We start from the raw sequence: 18,986 nt of genomic DNA, 5'->3' as shown, positions 1-18,986 counted from the left end.
ATTAAGCTAATTAATAATTTATTTAAATTGTTAAAATTTCATTTATAAAAATAATATTTTAAAAGAGAAAGGTTATAATAACATCGGTGTAACTTTTTCTAAGTATTACATCGCTCAATAAATTTATATTAAATGTGTATTTTATAAATTCAACCGTTAGATTGAAAGTTTTTTATTCTTAATTAAATCATATATACAAAATTTTATATTAATTTAAGATGATTTGATACTTCATTCTTGTAAAACAAAATTGATGTAACATATATATTCATTTCAAAATATACTAAAATATGAACACTTTGATTACCTTCAAGTTGTTCAATTTTAACAAAATTTAATATAAACATGTAAAGTGATATGAAATTTCAATCCAATGGTTGGATTTACAAAATTCACATTTAATATAAAATTATTAAGCAGTGTAATACTTGTTAAAAGTTACACTAGTATTATTATAACCTCTCATTTTAAAATATATAAATTATTATATAAACTTTTAAATTTATAATAAATAATTTAAATTGTATCATAATATTAGTTTTAAATAGAAATAAGTAAATTGTTAATTGTGACACCCTCTACCCCAACATTAACACACAATAAATATAAACAAATTTTTTTTTCTCTTTGGAATAAATAAATCCTTTCATAGCTTGATAACATGTTTCATGAATAAAATAATTGTCTCATATCATAAGATAGAAGATTCACATGCGTAACTCATAAAATCATAGAAAGTCATCATAATAGTATCAAAATTCAAGAAAATCATATAAGGGAAAAATAGATCAATTCTAGAGCAGTGTCTCCTAGTTAGGAATTAATTTTATAACTTTCAAATCATACAATAAAAATAATATGACAAAGATGCATATTTTGGTCTTTTATCAAGGATGTTCAAAATTACAAAAGAAAGATTATAACTTTATTTACATTATTTCTTCGCTAGAAAATACAAAAGAAAACAAACTAAAGTTATTAACACAATAACATATTAAACTGAGCTAACTATGCCCCGATGTCACATCCTATCAGAGCATGTCCCACTGAAACCTTAAGCCTCATCAATAACATCCTCATGATGCTGATCACCTGCATCATAATTAAACATACACAAAAGCAACAAGGGAGTGAGAAACATCTCAGTTTTAGGTGAAGAAATAAAGGTTAGATAGCACCCATACATACAACAAATATAAGTCACATGTAAATAGTATACATAAATAATCAATATCACATATATACTAATTTATCATGCTATGATGTCATGATCTCGACTCATAAATGCATGCATGTGGTGCCATACGGAAGTTTCACAGATCATCACTGGTGACCCTAAGGTACACCTGGTTACAACTGTCGGTGACCCTAAGGTACACCTTGTTAGCATGTTACAACTGTCAACTGTCGGTGACCCTAAGGTACACCTTGTTAGCATATCACAACTGTCAACTGTCGGTGATCCTAAGGTACACCTTGTTAGCATCACTGGTATGCGGCCTCAGCGGCACACCTGGAGTAATATATGCATATGATGCATGTCACATATTCATTATTCAACATTTAACTTGTTACAGAATTTCATTTAGTACATCATGTCCTTATTTGTCATAGTTCATAATCGCAGTTTGTCTCAATAGTCCATCCTTAGGTTTTATGTCATTTGTGCATATTTCACATGGTCATGTCATAAATACTCCTCATAAGGTTCGCACAGAAATTCATAGAGAGCATCTTTATTCATATTAAAACTTATTTAATATTAACATTAATTCCTTATTCATTTATTACTTCCAACAAAGAACAAAGTAGAGCAAACAGAAAATAAAACAAAACAACGGCAAGGGATTGAGGTTACATAATCATTTATTATTTCCAACAAGGAACAGAGCAGAGCAAACAGAAAATAAAACAAAACAACGACAAGGGATTGAGGGCCAATCCGACAAACAAACTATCCAAAAATTATCCCCACACCCCCGAGCGAGGTTTCTCACTCCCCCCTTACCTGGATAAGCAGGAGCTGAAACTTGGGCAGAGCCTCCTCCTCTAGATTCCCTCTTTTTCTTTCCCTCTCTCTTTCTTTCTCTCCCTCTCTCTCTCTCTCTCTCTCTCTCTCTCTCTCTCTCTCTCTTCTCTTCCTCTCTCTAAAATTTCACTTTCTCACTCAATATAAAATTTTCACCCCCTGCCCCTCTATTTATAGGCATACTGGCGCACCCGGAACGGCTCGTACTGATTTTGGAACGGCCCGTTTCGGATCCTTCAAACATGGGCAAATTTCTCAACTGGAACGGCCCGTTCCAAAATCGAAACGGCCCGTTCCAAAACCTAGCAGAATGGCCCGTTCTGTTTTCAGAACGGCCCGTTCTCCCTTCCAGAATGGTTCGTTCCAAGCCCGTTCTGGGTCTTTGAAAAACAAGCATATTCCCTCTTTTGGAACAGCCCGTTCTGCATTTGGAACGGCCCGTTTCGACACCCAGAAATACCCTTATTTCTTTATTAAAATTACGAAAATGCCATCAATAATTATGAAATTGCTATCAATAAAAAAAACCGGGTGTTACATTAATTATAAAAGTAAGTATATATAAAAATAAAGATTAATTAAATATAATATAATTATTATTAGTAATATAATTATTGTATATTTATAACGGTTCAGACACACCGGAATGAGAAAGATCCAAAGATAGTATAAGTATGAGATTATATAGTTGAGAATGACTTAAATGAATTAATTTGTACCACTTATATTGACAACATGTATCTGCTTTTTTATAGCTTATCTCATCAAAATTTCACAGTTAAATGTGTTTGACTTGGAATAATATAGGGATGGGTGACACTACTACAAACTAATCTATCTAAGTTGCTCAATCTAAGTCAGTTTTCTAAAAAACAATGTAGAATAAGATGCGGTTACAATTGTGTAAATAAAGGTAATGTAATTTACGATGGTTCACATTATAATTGTAGTAGAATTGGATAACCCTTGTGATTTATGACCCTTTTTTTTTCTCTAAAACCGAATTAGATATGAACCCCAAATTCGCGCGGGTTCTCTCTCAACATGCGCGCCCTTCACTTTGTCACCCAGAACCCTGCTGCTTTGTTCTCTCTCAGTTCATCTCCCACCCACAGCCCTACCACCAGCAGCCCTTGTTTTCTTTCTTAGTTCATTCTCCCATTCGAGTTTGACGTTTGGAGAGGCGCTATGCGCGGTCTTCATTCCGTAAACTATGTGCGAAAACGTGAGTGAATAAAAAAAAGAGAAAAATGAAAAGACGAACAAAGAAGGAAAAAAAATTGTGAGGAGATTGCACTACAAGAAAAACTTAAATTTTCGACGGATAATTTCCCACGGACAAAAATCCGTCAAAAATTTCCCACGGATTTAGATCCGTGGGAAATTTCTGACGAAATTTCCGACGGATTTTTAAATGATGGAATTTCTGACGGATTTAAATCCGTCTGAAATTTCTGACAAAATTTCCCACGGATTTAAATCCGTCTGAAATTTCTGAGAGAATTTCCCACGGATTTAAATCCATCTGAAATTTCTGAACAGAATTTCCCACGGATTTAAATCTGTCTGAAATTTCTGAACAGAGTTTCCCACGGATTTAAATCCGTCTGAAATTTCTGAACAGAATTTCCCACGGATTTAAATCCGTCTGAAATTTCTGAACAGAGTTTCCCACGGATTTAAATCCTCTGAAATTTCTGAACAGAATTTTCCACGGATTTAAATCTGTCTGAAATTTCTGAACAGAATTTCCCACAAATTTAAATCCGTCTGAAACTTTTAAATAAAATTTAACCTAATTATTTTTCAAATGTAACAAATCCTAATCGCATCGATACACACAACAATGCACTATATAATATTTTCATTATTATATAGGTGTTTTCAAAATATAAATAAGATAAATATAAATCAAAGTGTGTGAGGTATGACTTATATTATATTACCTATATATAATTATATGTTTAGGTTATTATAAATTATAAACTAATTAGCATAAATGTGTTTTTTTTACTTATCTTGAAAAATACCAACACATGACGTCCAAATTTAAATTCTTTTCTTTAATTATTAAAAATCACTATCTCTTTGAAAATAACGTTATTAATTTAATAAGGGAAAAAAAAGTTAAATTATGTTCTGCAAATATCATATATATGTATCTATCATTTATTTCTAAATTACATCCAATACTATGCATGTCATTTTCATGAAAACTTTCATTGATCTTCAATTTTGAAAATAAGATTTTTTTCAATTCATTTTCAAAATTATTACTTAAATTTAATATATTTTTTAAATCACAGTGTGCATGATATTTAAAATAAATTTCAAAAAAGTTGAAATAATGAAATAAGAGATCAAATCTCATTTAATTAATGATATTTGTATTAATAAATTATTTTCTCTTATTAGTATATAAATAGTATTATCTTTATGTGCCACTAAAATAAATAAATAAGAAAATTAATACTCACTTAAAAATTTGAGAAGAGATATACGTATGACGTTATTGAGAAAAACTTCAAGTAAGGGTTAATGGAATTTTTTCTAGATTAAATTTTCTTTATTTAAAACTTAAAACATTAAAGTTAAAATAATTACACTAAATAATTATTTTTGTTCCTAATAACTGATTGATTTAAAAATATCTCTTTAAGTTGTAGTAATTTCTTAAATTTACATTTTATTAATTTTTGAATTTTATATTTAAGTAAATCAGTAAAATACAAAGTAACGAGTATAAATATGAGTATTTAAAACTTCAATGAATCTATATATAGAAAGTAGAGATAAAGATAGAGAAAATGAATGGAAGAAAAATAGTTAAATATATAGTTGTTTGATTATCTATAGTAATAGATAAAGGGAAATATACGTCATCTTGTAACTGATTTTGTCTAAAAAATAATAGATAATCATACCCTTAACTGATTTTTATTTTATATATTCTAATTTTATTTGTAATAATATGATTATATATTTAAATAGTTTAATTTTAATAATTTTTTAAGTATATTTTTATCTTTTTACTTAAAATATTTGAATTTCTATATTTTAATTTGAATTATTTTTTAAGTATATTTTTGTCTTTTTGTCTTAAATTTTTGAATTTCTATATTTTAATTTTAATAATTTTTTATTTCTATTATTTATTAATTCTTTTCTTTTTTAATGTTTTATAACATTATTAAAATTTTATAATTTTATTTATAATTTTATCTTACTTTTTATTTTATAAATATAATTTGGATTATTCATTTTATAATTAAATTAATTTTTTTAAATTTTTATGAGTTTACATTCTAAGAATGTATTAAAATCCCTCAATCTTTGATTATTAGATAGTAACAACATGAATATTCTGATTATTAGACATTATGTTATAATTCTACTGATCGTACAATATGTTATTTTTAAATTTGAACTCCTAAACTTTATTTGTTATGTATGACATTTTATTTTGTATGAATGAACTTGTTTTGATTTACATAATTATAATTGATTTAATATCTTTAAATAGGATAATTATTTAATACAATTTTGAATTAAAAAAAATTTTCACAGAATTTCCCACAGATTTCCCACGGATTTATCCGTGGGTAATTTCCCACGGACTAATCCGTCGGTAATTTCCCACAAATTTATCCGTGGGAAATTACCCACGGACAAATCCGTGGGAAATTACCCACGGATTAGTCCGTGGGAAATTACCCACGGATAAATCCGTGGGAAATTCTGTGAAATGTTTTTTTTAATTCAAAATTGTATTAAATAATTATCATATTTAAAGATATTAAATCAATTATAATTATGTAAATCAAAACAAGTTCATTCATAAAGATTGAGGGGTTTCAATACATTTTTATAATATAAACTCATAAATTTTTTTTAAAAAAATTAATTTAATTATAAAATGAATAATCCAAATTATATTTATAAAATAAAAAGTAAGATAAAATTAAAGAGATTAAAATTATAAAATTTGAATAATGTTATAAAACATTAAAAAAGAAAAGAATTAATAAATAATAGAAATAAAAATTTATTAAAATTACAATATAGAAATTCAAAAATTTAAGACAAAAATATACTTAAAAAATAATTCAAATTAAAATATAGAAATTCAAATATTTTAAGTGAAAAAGACAAAAAATATACTTAAAAAATTATTAAAATTAAACTATTTAAATATATAATCATATTATTACAAATAAAATTAGAATATATAAAAGAAAAATCAGTTAAGGGTATGATTATCTATTATTTTTTAGACAAAATCAGTTACAAGATGACGTATAACTTTATATTAAATGTGAATTTTATAAATTCAACTGTTAAATTAAAAATCTTTTACTCTTAAATCATATATACAAAATGTTATATTAATCGAAGATGATTTCTTATAAAACAAAATTAAATCTGTTGGAAAATTTATATTTTCGATGAAAATTTTTTTGTAGGAAAAGCTATATTATTGATGAAATATTTCAGACAAATTTATATTTGTCGAAAAATGTAAGAACTGGTTTTAAATTTGATATGAAAATATTATGATATTATTAGATAAGATTTTAAGTTAGTATTTTATTAATGGTTGATAATTAAAAAATAAAACAAGGATAAATACATTTTTTTAATTTTATATGTTTGATTTAAGATAACTTACAAAATAACTCTTGGTAAAGTTATTCCGCTCAATAACTCATGGTGTGTGTTGAATTTTATCGATCCAATTAATTGTTAAATTAAAAGTTATTAAATTTTACTAATAATTAATATAAAAATTTAATTATTTTTGAAATAAATTATTTTTTAATTAACAATATAATTGAAACATTAATTATTTTAAATTATTTAACTAGAATCTTATTGACAATTTACTATATGATCTTAATATTTTTGTATAACTAATATCTGGTTTTAAATTTGATATGAGAATATTATATATAATTAGATAAGATTTGAAGTTAATATTTTATTAATAGTTGATAATTAGAAGGAAAAAAACAAGGATAAATACATTTTTTGAATTTTATATGTTTGATTTAAGGTAAATAAATATATTAAATTAATTAATAATTTATTTAAAATATTAAAATTTAATTTATAAGTATGTAATAAATAAATCTTTATAATTTTATAAATTATATTATCATTATAAATTATAAAATTAAATAATTTAAATTATAATTTTAAATAAAAATAAATAGATATTACTTATAAAAGTAAGTAGATATAAATAAATAATAATTAAATATATTATTATTATTATTAATTATTATTATTTGTAATATAAAATTATTATAGTACAAATATGAGATTGTATATTTGAGGATGACTTAAATGAATTAATTTGTACAAGTTATATTGACAACATATATATACATTTCGGTAGCTTACTCATGAGAACTTCACAGTTAAACATGCTTGAGCTAGAGTAGTACTGGGATGGGTGACCTTCTGAGAAGTTTCCCAGAAATTGCACAAGTAAGGATAAAACACGCTAAACAATGAAATATCGTGAAATAGAACCCTTGAGAGGCCAAATATGAGGGTTGTTACATTAATAAATTTATTAAAATTAAAAAAAATTATAATTTTTGACAAAAAATTCCTTCAGGGTAATTTCCCACAGATAAATCCGTGGAAAATTTCCCACGGATATATCCGTGGGTAAATCCGTGAGTAATTACCCACGGATAAATCCGTGGAAAAATCCGTCTGAAAGTTACCCACGGATAAAAATCTGTCGGTAAATATTTCAGACGAGCAATTTACCGACGGATTAGTGTCCGTCGGTAATCCGTCGGAAATGGACTATTACCCACGGATTTTTGGCATTTCCCACGGATTTTGGCCGTCTGTAATAACGAATTTTCTTGTAGTGTTGTGGAGTTAAGGGTTCTTGCAACCTGTGACTGCGAGAGATAGATAGAGAGAGAATCGATTGCGACTAAGCTTTCATTCCATTCTGAGAACACCATGCTTCTCCATCTCCTCGCTTTCGAATCCGTAAGTCGCTACGATTTTCTTTCTGTTCCGTTACCTTTTCTTTTTTATGTTGCTTTTCATCGATCTATCGTTTCTCCAATTTTCTCTGCATCATTTTCCTCCTAATGTCACTTTCCTACGTCGATTTATTGAAACCCTTTTCTCTTATCTTTTTCTATGTTTGAGTTAGTTTTGGGCATTTGTGGCCTAGCTCTTTGTGAAGTGTTGTTTTTGTGTAAATTATAGTGACATTTAGTTAAATATTAATGGTACTATAGAGGATAATTTAGTTAAATATTACCATCTCTTGTTATATCGCAGCTGTATTTAGTTTCAGTATTTGATATCTAACCAAAGGTTATCGCAGGATTCAGATTTTTGGGAAACAGTCTTGTAGCCTGCTGTGAATGTATTGTAAGATGGTAGCTCAGTTACTGACTTGAAATTGAGTTATAATGGTAATAAACTAATTACATATATAAATCTACTAAGGTCGACTTACTGGTAAGAAGTTTGAATAGTTTGGATCAAGTCTTATATTCAAAACGTCAAATCCTATTGCTGCCATTGTACACCAAAAAAATTGATAACTTATCTGATCTTATTGGAAGTTTGAACTTGGACCTTTTTCTTAGACATACGGTCGTGTATTTTTTATTGATTGTTTAAAAGAGAATTTGTACTGATGATGGAACAAACATCAATTGGGGACATACAGTAAATGGTTCTTTGCTTGATAATCTTTTACTTTGGGTTCAAGATAATATCTATTGCATCTTTTGTTGGGAGATTTATATGTGCAAGATGCTTAATTAGATTGTGTTAATTAAGTCTATGATAGGATATGAAAGCAGCTTGTCACTCTTGTAATCCTGAATTCATTTGCAAACTCCAGTTGGATCTTAAAGTTTTATGGGAATAAGGATAAATATTCTTTCTATTTTTACAAATTCCATATTCCTTGAACCCGTGGAAAGGAAGCTGTTTTTATTACCTTATAATACACTTGTAACCATACTTTTGAGAATCATTTGTTTCCATGGATATGTTTGTTAATAGCTGAAAAAACATTTTCTTTTTTTGTTCAACATGGATTGTTGCAGGTAGCTGAAATGGAACAATGACCACATTGTCAACTTGATTGCACATAACCGTCAAGTGATCTGCCCATCATATTTCCAGCTTTAGATAGAAATGTTCAAAGTCATTGGAACCCGGCAATTATCAACCTAACTCATAATATTAAGCCACTGATTTTAATTTGTTAAAGTTAGAGGAAGTAGGATAATTGATTAATAATTATAATATGTAATTCTTATATTTGGTATTTGGCTGCCACTTTTGCTTCTGAATAGGTAATTAACAGTATTTTTTTAAAAAAATCATCTGTTGATTATAATTATTTTATCTTATCAGGAATGTGATTATCTCCGGGCTGTAGCTCTCCCACGCCTGCAAATCTCATCTATGGTGGATACAAAAACCGGAAAGGTACATTGACAGGAACGTGATTATCTTTGTTCTTTTTTTTTTTTTAATTCAAGTGTTTCTCTTTTACACTTCACTTTTGATATTTACAAATTTATTTATGTTTACTTTTTTCAACTCGTTCAGTCTCTGTTGACGTAACTAATTATTTTATGTCAGGGTCAGGGGTATGTATGAGTATATCACTAGTGGAAAAAAGGCTTTTAAAATCGGTTATTTTGGACTTTTAAAATCGGTTATGGAACCGATCTTAAAAGAGCCGATTTTGAAAAGGTAGACTTTTAAGATCGGTTATCAACCGATTTTAAAAGTAGACTTTTAAGATCGGTTGATTTATAACCGATCTTAAAAGTCAAGACTTTTAAAATCAGTTATGTAACAACCGATCTTAAAAGTCTATTGAAATAAAAAAAAAACAATTTAATATGAATCTTATAAAAGCATCAAAACATCCATAAAAATCCAAACAATGGGAAGCAAGCATACAAGAGCGTCAGTCTATAAAGCAGTTTATAAAAGCATCAAAACATCCATAAAAATCCAAACAATGGGAAGCATAAAAAATGATTCAAAACATTGTTGGAAAAGTAAATAAAGCCGTAATATTGAAGTGAGCATCATCTCCCATTCAGATCGTACAAGTTGTCAGTGTTAATTATGAATCTCAATCTAATTCTATCATAAAATATTTTATTTCTATCTATATTATGTGATTTAGTCCACAGTATTGTATGGCCACCATTTTCCATTAATGGTCAAATACATAACTAAGTCTTCTCCACATTTGTCTCCAAAATATTATGACAACCAAAAAGCAAAAACAAGACGAAAAGAAAGATTTGGGCACAATTGGATGCAAGAAAATAATGATAATGGGTGCTAATTTAGAACTGCTAATAATAACAATGAATAAACTGATGTATTGCTCCCTTGAAAAGTTCCTCACTCAACATAAGATAATTTATTTTTGGGCATAATGACATACACACTGTCTCTCTTGCAAGAACTTCTGGATTTTGTAAACCACTTAGTTGCTTTGACGAATCGGCATCACAACAATTTATCAAAGTAGCACACATATGCTTTAATCCGTCTAGGCACTGCACCATGATCTCTTCCAAATGTCAAAACACTCCATACCTGAAATCCAGGAGGAAAGATGTTAAACTAAATAAATGTGTAAATGATGGAAATAATTTTTTTGACTTTACTCAATGATAAAGATAACACGTTTAATTTATTGGCTAATATAATTCAAGCATACAAAATGTTTACCGAGTAAAAGGGTAGAAATATAACATAACAGTGCTCATGATGAATTTCACATTGCCGTCTAAACTTTCAGAATTCAAGTTGAACTCTCCTTATGCTTATGAACAACAGGAAGTAAATATATACTCCATATAGCAATAAATTGACGTATTTGAAAACATAGTGCATGCATAATCTTTCAAAGCAGTATGTATCAAGAAATGTTTGCACCCTATAAGAAACTATAATAAAAAATCAACCTTTTGTTGTTAACACCTTTACCAGGGAATTTAACAATTCAACTATAATTCAATGCCACCTGGATCTGAGTGCGATGACAAACCCAATGTCAACTCTGGCCGTGGACACTTAGGGTAAAAATTCACCCTCTGGCACGCTCCAATATCTTCTCCTCCAAATGATTTTTGAAGAAAATCCTCTTCCAATCCAAGGTTTATGGACAGAACCTTCATCAACCTCCCACATAACTTCACCAACTCTCTCCCATACTCATCACACACTTCCCTGCATTCATTTTAAGATTATTCCCTATTTATACATCTTACTAATGAACTAATTACGATCTAACAAACCTAATAATAAATAATAGACTGAGTTTTGATATACCATATTAAGAAAGTAATATTATAAGTTTAATTCAGTTTTACAGAACTAATTGTATAAAACTATTTTTCACTTACACGTATATGAAGCAAAGATACATAATAAAAATATTCATGATTAGTTTATATATAAGAAAATAGTTCATACACTATTATACCGTCATTGATCAATACATTTTATAATAATTATGTTAAAAAGCATGGTTATCGTCATCTATAATCGTAATTAACCTCTTATTATTACAGAATGCTTGATATATCAGAGAAGGGAAGGAATGCAACCAATGAATCAGAAGTGGAAGTGGAACTATATATACATATATATATATATGTATATATATATATATATATCCGATTGTCAAATGAACTCCACTCTTCAAAGAAAAATTTGAAGACCACACTTCACTAACATATAACCTAATCAGAGTTTTAAACATTGATAGCAATTAAATAGCCACATCAATAGGAAACAAAGTTCACCAAACCCCAGAAATGGTGCAAAAACATCAAATCTATTCCCCTTATCTCATCCTCAAACTCCCCCCTCACACGATCGATTAATCGTTCAAGCAGCAACACAACAACAAGGCATTATAACTACTTTCAACTTCAAAACAATCACGACCCAACAAAAGACACTGAAATTGAACCGCAAACACATTCCAATCCACCAATGCTAAAAACCCCATACAGAAACAAAGAGAACATGACAGAGAAAAAAGTTACCTTCACGCCACCCCAGCTAGGCATGGCAACGGGGCGGGGCGGGGGCGGGTTTTACGTTCCCCGCCCCCGCCCCCGCAAATTTAAACCGCCCCCCGCCCCCGCCCCCGATACCCGCCGGGGGTAAAATCTAGGTCCCCATCCCCGCCCCCGGCGGGGTTCGGGTTTCCCCGCCCCGTCCCCGCCCCCGCTCCTATTTTTTTCTTTTTTTTTTCTTCTATTTTTCTTTTAAATAAATATGAATAATTTTAAAAAAATAAAAGAAAAGAAAAATAATATAAATTTTTACATATAAATATTTTTAATTTTGGTTTATATATATATAAAAATAATTTTTTAATTATATTATTAAGCGGGGCGGGGGCGGGGGGCGGGTATGGGGGCGGGGGCGGGGTGGGTATTAACATCCCCGACCCCGCCCCCGCCCCCGATTTTATCAATCGGGGAAAACCCGAACCCGAACCCGAACCCGATAAACACGGGTTTTCCCCGTCCAAATCGGGGCGGGTTCGGGCGGGTACCCACGGGGACGGGTTAGATTGCCATGCCTAACCCCAGCAAAGCTCTTGAGCTTATCACAGTGAGGAGCAGGCAGGTTCCTATTCCAGCTCCGTCTCTGCATCTCCACCTGGCAATACCTCCGAAGCATGTTCCTATAATCCTTCACCACACTCTCCTCAACCGCCTTCCGAGCATCGCTCCCCGGCGGGTACCTGGCCTCAAACGCCGCCGATTTCACAAAGAACTGAACCCCGTGCTGCGGCGTGGTCTTGGGAACCTGGTAAGCATAATGCTTGTGCAGGGAATACTCTGGCTCGGAGAACGGCAAGTACGCAAGCAACACAATGATCAAAAACGGCAAAAGTTGAATCAAAAGCATCACGTTGTGGTGCCTCCCACCCGATCCAGCGTTGACCTCGTGCCGCTGGTTGTGCTGGTTCTCCATTCCGCGGCCTCTGTAAATGTGGTTTCGCCCAAACACGTCGGAGTGGCCGAAGAACGCTCAGAAAATCTCGTCGGGGTCGAACTCTTCGTCGAAGAAATCCCGCGTCGTTGTCGTCGTTGTGGCTCTTCTTCTCCGCTGCCGGAAAGAGTTGACCTCGAAGTTGTCGAATTCGTGGAGCGTGCCGGTCTGGTCGTAGATCCTTCTAGAACCATCGTCGCTCAAGCACTTGAAAGCCTTGGAAACCTTCTTGAAGGCGTTTTCAGAGCCAGGAGCTTTGTTCTTATCGGGATGAACCTTGAGCGAGAGTTTCCTATAAGCCTTTCGAATCTCTTCGACGGAGGAGTTTTTCTCTAATCCAAGAATAGCGTAGTAATCGCTCTTCGATTTGATTTCCTTAATCAGGTTAACGTTCTCTTCGGTGTAATTATTCCTGACCTCGCACGGCGGGGAGGGGGCGTCGGGCGGCACAGCGGCGGCGGCGGAGGAGGAGCTTTCAAGAAGAAGAGAGTGGCGCTTCTTCGGAAAGGGCAACGAAAAGCCTGAACCCTAAGCACGAACAAACGAACGAAGCAGAGAGAGTGAAGGCTGAAATTGTAGAAACAGAAAAGGATATTTAAGATCGGTTATTTAAGAACCGATTTTGTAGGTTACATACGAAATCGGTTCCTATATAACCGATCTTAAAAGTAATAAAAAAATATGATTTTAAAATCGGTTATATTTGAACCGATTTTAAAAGTTGTGCCAGACATACCTTTTAAGATCGGTTATATAATAACCGATTTTAAAAGTACTTTTAAAATCGGTTAAATTTTAACCGATTTTAAAAATGTTCATATTATTTACAAAATTGCCACCGCATCACTTTTAAGATCGGTTACCTTATAACCGATCTTAAAACTCCAATTGAAAAAAATTTATTCTGATTGGGCTCTCTTGGCTTCAGCAGCCACAGCTCCACACAAAGAACCAGAAATAATTTTTATTCTGATCTTTATCTATTTAAATATTTGTCAGGTCAGAAAAGCTGAATGTTAGGACTCAAAAGCAAATGGAAAAAACAAACATATTTAGAAGTTATTGAAAAGTTATGTTTTAATTTTTAACCTTCTCTGGATCATAAAATTCATGAAGTTGAAGCATCATTTGGGAACATGAATTTACACAAACTTGTCTGTGATCTGAGACGGTTCCTAAACGGGATGTCCTCTGAAATTTGTGATTTTTAACATACTTAAGTTAATAACAAAGAAAGCGTGGTTAATTAACACTCCTCTTCATGATTTAGAAAACGAATGTAAATGAAAATTTTATAATTGAGATAAAAATCATCTAAACTTTAGTTTAATCAAACTCATTATTTAAAATTTGTACTTGAAAATTAAAAAACAAGCTTGCAAAAAAACAGAAAAAAAGAAGCCTAATTCAATAAAATCTAATAGAATGAAATTAAATTGATTTGGAAGTACATTTGAAAAGCTGATAACATTAAAGTATGAATTAAATAAGATAATATATATACATCTCATTTAAAATGATAGTGATATACGTGATGAAAAAAAATAAGAAACACATACACGATATCCGTAAACAAACACCTTGGTCTTTGGTCAAGAAGAAATGTAAGTTGGATATATGAAAAGTTATGAGAAAAGAAGAGAATAGACATATAGTTGAGTAACAATTATTTTATAATAAATTTATTAAAAAATAATAATTTTTTAATTGTTCGGATAATTTTTTGGCGAACATTTTTGAAAGATATAACATTTTCCTATAAGCTTTGCTACAGATTCAAAAATGAAAGCTGAAAATTCATCCGAACGGTTAAAATATTATTATTTTTTAATAAATTTATTATAAAATCATTATTTTATAATAAATTTATTAAAAAATAATATTTTTTTAATTTCGGCTTTTATTTTCGAAGAATAAAGTATTTTCCTTTTCCTATATAGTTACATACAGTGTTTTAAAACTCGGTTCGAACTGGCCGGTCGAACTGGTCGAACCGAAAATCGATGGTTGAACCGAGCCGAACCAGTAATCAGACCGGATATGCAGCTGATTCAGTATGACTCGGTGTGACCCGGCTAAAAACCCGGTTGAACCAGCGAACTCACGGGTCTCATGACCCAAACTGGGTCATCACTTTTTCTGGAAAACAAAAAAATTAAACGGCGTCGTTTTTTGAATTTAAAAGATAAAACCTTCAATTTTTAATGTCTCTGCCCCCATTTGTTGCATGCTTACGCTTTGAAACCCTAAGTTTTTTTTTTCCAGTTTGATTTTAAGACACAAACCTAACCCTCCTGTACCATCGCGCATCGCTCGTCGCTCCATCGGATTGTTGCACAGCTGCACTGCCGCATAGTTGCTGGTTTCTTCAGACAACTAGGAAAAAAGATAGATCTGTTGGCTATAGTTTTAGCTTATATATGTGCATCTTTCGCACTACAAGAAAAATTGTTATTATCTACGGAATATTATCTACGGAAATTTTTCCGTAGATAATATTTAATTATCTACGGAATATTATCTACGGAATATTTTCCGTAGATAATATTTAATTTTCTACGGAATATTATCTACGGAACTTTTTCCGTAGATAATTTCCAGTTATCTACGGAAATTTCCGTAGATAACGTTATCTACGGAAATTTCCGTAGATAAGTTATCTACGGAAATTTCCGTAGATAAGTTATCTACGGAAATTTCCGTAGATAACTGGAAATTATCTACGGAAAAAATTCCGTAGATAAATTCCGTAGGTAAAACATTTTTTTTATAAAATAATTAAAATATTTAATTTAACATCATTAAAAAAAATAATCATTATAAAATTTATTTTTTTTAGTTTAATTATTTATTATAATACTTTTTATTTACTAAAAAATTATTTTTAATTAAAATATAATTTAGAATAATGAATAGCTTTAACTTTTGTGTACCATATTTAATGGAAAACATAAAGAAAAGATGAATTCAGTTTTACTTTATTAAACGTAAGAAACAAATTAAAGATTGAATTTTTTTAACAAATAAAAACTAATATAACAATTAATAATTTATATTTCTATTTATATTAATTATAAATATTTCTTATATTATATAACAATTTATATAATTTATTTAATATTTTTTAAGTTAAATTTGGTTCTCTTATTTTTAAAAGATTCAATAATTAATTTTCTTATTTAAATATTAAATTTATTTTGAAAATACTCAATTGAGTCTTTAATTTTTTAAAATATATTAATTTAATCAAATTTCTTTTCCTTTTAACTTCAATTATTTTTAAAAAATAAGAGTAAATTTAATTTTAAAATAAATCAAATTCATTAAATTTTAATAAATAAAAACTTAATTAATACTTTTTAAAATAAAAATTATAAAATTAAACTTAAGAAACAAATTAAAGAATGAAAATTTATAGCAAATAAAAACTAATATGACTATTAGTAATTTATATTTATATTTATATTATTTAAAAAAAATAATGACATTATAAACATACAAATTGGAAAACGAAAGTCCCGCGTTTCATTTTAAGTCCCGCGTTTCACCTAATCCCTAATCCCTAACTCTCTCATTCGTTCCACCTCCTCGAAGCACCTCCTCCAACTCTCTCATTCGTTCCACCTCCTCGAAGCACCTCCTCCAAGCACCTCCTCGAAGTACCTCCTTAAAGCACCACCTTCTTGAAGCACTCTGCATCTTGGCGGCACTTCTTGGGAGTCTAAGATCAAAGCTTCGCCAAAGCATTCAGAGTCAGAGACGACATAATTCTCCCAGGTCTATTACTTTTGATTAACAGATTGTGAATATACCCGTGATGATGACAACCCTACAATCTATGAAGCTATTCCCTCTGCAAGCCCTATTGATTTCCTTCAAATTGAAATATATATGGTGCAGTGCGAGCTATCTTGTCCGCTTTTGGTCAATATTATAAAAAAAAAAATAGACAAAGCAAATACTGTTGATTTCCCATTCACTAAATTACGACTTCCCCCTTTCTTATTTTATGCATCTCAATGTCCATTTCTGCCTTCTAAGATGTTAATTAATTTTATGTTTTACATTTCAGTTCCTAATCCCCCTAACTGTCTTGGAACACACCACTGGTCATCACGGGCTCTCTCCTCTGCATGTAGCTGCTGCAATGGTCGGATAGAGGTTGTTCTTGTTCCTGTTCCTTGATTCCTTTATGCATATACTAATTTGTAGAAGGTTTTTCTTATTAGCTTCTGCAAAGTCTTATTTTTAATGTATGCATAAACTAGTTTTAGCTTATAGAGCTTCTTATTTTTCTGCTGTCTCAATGTTCATATAGAAAACTATAAATAATTACATCACAATATGTATTAGTTTTCTTTACTATTAATTGTTTCATCTTGCAATTCTTTTTATTTTTAATTTGTAGCAGAGCAGCTACCGTGAATAGTTGAAGCTGAAAACAAGATTTGAATCGCTTCAAAGAACCCAAAGGTAAATGCAGGATTCAATTACTTTAATATTGTATTCACAAATTTGCTTGATAATTCATTCGTTGTTGGTTTGTTGCTCTTATTATTCAGTAGATATATAGTATTCTTTTCTGAATTTCTTCCAATTGTGGAATGCAGATTCAGATAGTGAGTCAGATAATGCTAAAGCATCAGTGTCTTTGAATCCTATAAAGGTAATCATGCTACGTTTGGTATCTGATGTGATGTTAAGAGGATGCAATTTTGTATTGCCTTGACTTCAGTTTGCTTATTAAAAACTGTTTCAGGAAAAAGTAGGATCTGCCTTGTCTCTAGATCAAAAGCAGGGGAATCTTGATAATTCAGAAACTGGAATTGGTGAGTACCTAAGTTGTTGGCGTTTTGTTATTGTGTTTTTGTATTATTTATTCCGTATATAGTTTTGAACCGACCCAGGCATGTAGTTTTGGTTGGAGTCCTTTTCAGAATCCAAATTGTGTGTTTTCCTGTTCACGTGTTCTCTGCTGGGTTTCATGGTTTGAGTGACTTGTACTGAACTGAGTGTTGGTTTTTCTGGTTGCATGTGTTGTTTCTGAGCTGTATTCCTCTATTTTGGTCCTCTATCATTTCTTGTTGGGATTTTGTTTGTCTTTAGTAGGCATTTGGTTTGATTGAAGGAATAGTAGGCATTTTGGTCCTCTACCCATTACGCAATCTTAAAATCTAGGCAAACAATATTAAACGACATAAGGAAAAAGACACGTTTCAGATTTTTTTGTTGAAGAAAGAATTCAAATTTTCATCCTTCGATATAATTGTATTATATACTATAAACTAGTCAGTTTCAATGAATGATGATCTCTCTGATTCAGCTGGTGGTTCACGATTGGAATCAAAACTGCAATCACAATCAATGCTTCTCTGTAATTCTGATAATGATGATTGGAACCAATAATGTTTCTTTTTTTTTTATTAATCATTTCTCACATTGAGACTCAAAATCATTTCAGGGTGACTTAGGATATCTGTACCTTGATCTGTACTGAAGAAAAGGAAAGTATTGTAGTTGTGCTCACTTTGCAATAAAAGGAGGTTGCAGGATTTCTCAAACAGAATACCAACTTTTGGTATGTGAAAATTTCCATTCCCAATTTGTTAATTTGATTGAGGCATCTAACCGGAAATGATCTTAAGTTCTTTTAGATCATGGTAGTATAGTGTTAAACATTATTTTTTGGTGATTTCAGCTGTTAATATAGAATAGTGTGACAAAGATAAAAATAAAACATAAAACTTAAAAAGCTGGGACGCGAAGTGAATCACGGCCGTGACTGAGAATCACGACCGTGATCTTCTCTGGAGCACATCTATGAAGGGTCAGTGGCGTTCACGGGTGTGATTGGGAATCACGGCCGTGATTTTCTCTGGTGAATCACGGCCGTGACTGAGAATCACGACCGTGA

The 18,986-nt window shown here is 30.7% G+C and overlaps 1 long non-coding RNA gene and 1 pseudogene across 2 annotated transcripts; one reads left to right on the top strand and one right to left on the bottom strand.

Annotated features, from left to right (window-relative positions):
- Positions 1-6,040: 6,040 nt before the first annotated feature.
- On the top strand, positions 6,041-15,569 carry LOC145957094 (uncharacterized). 2 transcript variants are annotated; one of them, XR_014433518.1, is made up of 3 exons: positions 6,041-8,044; positions 8,391-9,514; positions 15,338-15,569. It is a non-coding gene; the product is annotated as an uncharacterized LOC145957094 (long non-coding RNA). The 2 variants fall into 2 exon arrangements; XR_014433517.1 differs by having other exon boundaries at positions 6,045-8,044; positions 9,127-9,514.
- LOC109787717 (chaperone protein dnaJ 49 pseudogene) lies at positions 12,391-13,629 on the bottom strand (annotated as a pseudogene).
- Positions 15,570-18,986: the final 3,417 nt, after the last annotated feature.

This window comes from Cajanus cajan, chromosome 4 (genome assembly GCF_000230855.2).
Source record: "Cajanus cajan strain Asha chromosome 4, NIPB_CcT2T_4, whole genome shotgun sequence".
Classification (NCBI taxonomy): domain Eukaryota; kingdom Viridiplantae; phylum Streptophyta; class Magnoliopsida; order Fabales; family Fabaceae; genus Cajanus; species Cajanus cajan.
The sequence above is the reverse complement of the archived record's forward strand: the minus strand, read 5'-3'. Positions and strand labels throughout refer to the sequence as shown.